Below are 3,814 nucleotides of genomic sequence, written 5' to 3'. Positions count from 1 at the left end.
ATTCTTGTTTTATTCCCCGTGATCTCTTTGAATGCTTGCTAAGTTACAAGGAATCTAACACGGTTCCCTGAAAATAAAATTGAACATAAGCATAAAATACATTTTTAAATCCACGTGCATTAACATATGCATCATGCATTTCATTTCTCAAAACAAAAACTCATTCCATTTTTCCTCGTGTCCAGTAGTTCAAGCTGATTCCTCAACGTGCATACGCTACTCGCTCCAACACAAGAAGAATCATGGATGTAGTTAGAGAAGAACAAGCTGCCTTCAGAGAGGAGATGGACTCTGTCAAAAGTAAGATTGAGCAGATCTTTGAGGCTATACAAGCTCTGGCTAGAAGGGAAGAAGAGGCTCGTGTTGCTGCTGCTGCAAGGAACGATGCTCTAGTTCAAGGGGTTGCTCTTCAGTCCGGACCTTCAGTTCCTATTCCAAATCCCGTTATCTACGGTCTTCCTCCAGGCTTTGTTCCACCACCTGAAAGAAATCATGTGCCTCCACCTGCGCATACTTCTGGAGTAGCTGATGGAGTCCCTGTGCAAGGACCTCCGATAGTCAATCAAGTAGTCATGCCCCGCACTGATGAAGAGCTCCAGGACGAGTTTGAAATGCAGAATTACAATGGAGCTACTCCAGTGGTCATCCCTACTGCTGCCCAAGATTCTGAGGCTATCTTGATGTGTCGTGCTCTGGCCGAAAAGCTAAGAATCTTAGAAGGACATAACTCAACCCGTTTAAGTGCCTTGGAGATGTGTCTAGTCCCAGACGTGGTGATTCCTCCAAAATTCAAAGCGCCCGAATTTGAAAAATACAAAGGACTCACATGTCCTAACATACATTTGAAAATGTATTGCAGAAAAATGGCTGCCTATGCCAGAGATGATAAGCTCATGATCCATTGCTTTCAGGACAGTCTAACTGGGGCATCTTTGGACTGGTACATGCAGTTGGAATGTAGCAACATCCACACTTGGGATGAGTTGGCTGAAGCATTCGCAAAGCAATACAAATATAATACTGACATGGCACCAAACCGTACTCAGCTTCAGAGTATGGCCCAAAAAGACAATGAATCTTTTAAAGAATACGCACAACGCTGGAGAGAATTGGCTGCAAGGGTGCACCCGCCGCTGGTTGATCGTGAATTGATTGACATTTTCATGGGAACCTTGCAGGGCCAATATTATGAAAGATTGATCAGTAGTGTGTCCACAGGATTTTCTGACATGGTGATCGTGGGAGAAAGAGTAGAAGAAGGACTGAAGAGTGGTAAAATCCAGGGAGGTTCCAGCAGTCAACCAATCTTGAAGAAGCCTTTCAACGGATTCAAGAGGAAGGAGGGTGAGACTAGTGCCATTTCTTCTCAGAGGAGGGTACCACCCAGGGCTCCTGCTCCTCTGCCTTATTATCAGTACCCTTACGTAGCAGCTGCTCAATATCCAACCATGCCTTATCGTCCAATTGCTCATGTTCCTATTCCAGCTCCGGTACCTCATTATCAAGTTCCAGTTCCTCAATATCAAGCTCCACAACCTCAGTTCCAGACTCTTCCACCTCAACATCAACAGAGAAATCAACAGAATAATCAACCACGTCCAGTTCAGCAGCAACGACCAAATCAACAGAGGCCATATCAACAGTACAATAATGTGAATACCACTCCTATCCCAATGACTTACACTCAATTGCTACCATATCTGATTCAGAATGGGACTGTCGTGCCAAGGGCACTACCTCCAATGTCGAAGCCGCATAAGCCTTGGTATGATGAGAATGCTAGATGTGCCTTTCATGCTAATTCAGAGGGTCATACAACAGAAAATTGCAAGGTGTTCAAACTCCGGGTTCAAGAGTTGATAGATCAGAAAATATTGTCTTTTGCTGATGTTCCAAATGTGGGGAACAATCCTTTGCCTAAACATGATAGTTCAGGTGTCAATGCTATAGAAAGTTCAACTGAAGATGTATTGATAAAGGATGTGTTCAAGTTGAAGACTCTTTTAACAGTGGTCCGTGCTAGATTGATGGAAGCAGAATTGATGAATGGAGTACATGATAATTGTGTGGTGTGTTCATCCAACCCTGATCAGTGTGGTGAATTCAAAGTTTGTCTTCAACGTTTGATGGATCAGCGGGTTATTCAGTTCACTAGGGCAAAGATTGATGAGGACGTTGCTGTGATTGTGCCTGTATTTGATCAAGAGAGGCTTCCCAAGCCTTTTGTGGTCCCTTATCAGAGAAATGTTGACCTAGAGCCAGTGAAGAAGATTGAGCCCATGGTTATCCATGTTCCCGCTCCATTCTCATTTGACAGTACCAAAGCCGTGCCTTGGAACTATGAGCCTGTAGTTTATGTGGGTAACAAACCAGTAATCTTGAAAGAGCCAGACGTGACTAACATCGCTGGAGCTAGTGGTGTGACTCGAAGTGGAAGGGTTTTCGCTCCTGAAGTGATCCCAAACAAGAAAGTGCACCAACAGTTGAACCAACAAAGGGAAAGAGGTAAATCCTCCAGAAGAAGGAGAAGGCTCATCTAAGAAAGCAGTGACTACTGAAGAGGATAGAGAATTCTTGAAGATTATCAAGAAGAGTGATTACAAGGTCATAGATCAGCTCAACCAGACTCCTTCAAAAATCTCCATTCTTTCTCTACTTATGAGTTCTGAGGCTCATAGGACTGCTCTATTGAAGTTCTTGAATGAAGCTTATGTGGCAGAAGACATCAGTGTTATTCAGTTTGATAATGTGGTTGCTAATCTCAATGCTAGTAGTTGTTTGATGTTCACTGATGATGATTTACCCCCTAATGGGCGAGAACATAATATGGCGCTTCATATCTCCATTCAGTGTACAGATGTTACTTTGGCTCGAGTACTGGTGGATACAGGTTCATCCTTGAACGTGTTACCTAAGACTACCCTGGCACAATTGAATATTGAAGGGGTGCAGATGAGACCCAGTGCTTTGATAGTTAAAGCTTTTGATGGGTCTAAGCGAACAGTTATTGGGGAGATTGACCTCCCAATCCTGATTGGCCCTCAAACTTTCCGTATTACCTTTCAGGTAATGGATATTAGGCCTGCCTATAGCTGTCTGTTAGGTAGACCTTGGATCCATGCTGCTGGAGCTGTCACCTCGACACTTCACCAGAAGCTGAAGTTTGTTACTTCTGGTAAGCTGGTATCAGTATCCGGAGAGGAAGATATTTTCGTCAGCCATTTGACTTCTTTCAGATACATTAAGTAGGTGAAGACATTGTTGAAACTCCTCTCCAAGCCCTTGAAGTGGTCAATGTGGTCCAGACTAAGCCGAAACTTGTTGAAGAACCCAAGGGGGTCATGACCTCGTGGAAGAGTGTGAAAGCTGCAATTGAAGCTGGTTGCCCTGGAAGTTGGGGCACAGTGATTGAACTACCAGAGAGAAAGACAAGTGTGGGTTAGGATATCAGCCGTCTATTGAACTTTTCAAAGATCAGAAGATACACCAGGGGAAGGTTCCTAGCATCCAGGAAATTCTCCAAAGCTGGTTTCCGAAGTGATGATCAAGTGAATGCTCTTGAAGATGAAGATCTAGATTTTTCCAAGTGGTGTTTTGTGGACCTCCGGATGCCGCTCTCACTAACTGGAAGGCAACAAATGTTCCGGATATAGTTTCTTGTTCAAAGTAATTTACTGTTTTCTAAAATCCAATGTCATGCCCAAGCATATGGATAGCTGTAGGGCCATTTTGTGTTAATATTTAAGCCTTATCAATGCAATACAAAGCACATTTTTTGATGATCCCTGTCATTTTCATCTTTTTAATTTTAATT

Source organism: Lathyrus oleraceus, unplaced genomic scaffold (genome assembly GCF_024323335.1).
Source record: "Lathyrus oleraceus cultivar Zhongwan6 unplaced genomic scaffold, CAAS_Psat_ZW6_1.0 chrUn0704, whole genome shotgun sequence".
Taxonomy (NCBI): Eukaryota; Viridiplantae; Streptophyta; class Magnoliopsida; order Fabales; family Fabaceae; genus Lathyrus; species Lathyrus oleraceus.
Note: the sequence above shows the minus strand (reverse complement) of the source record.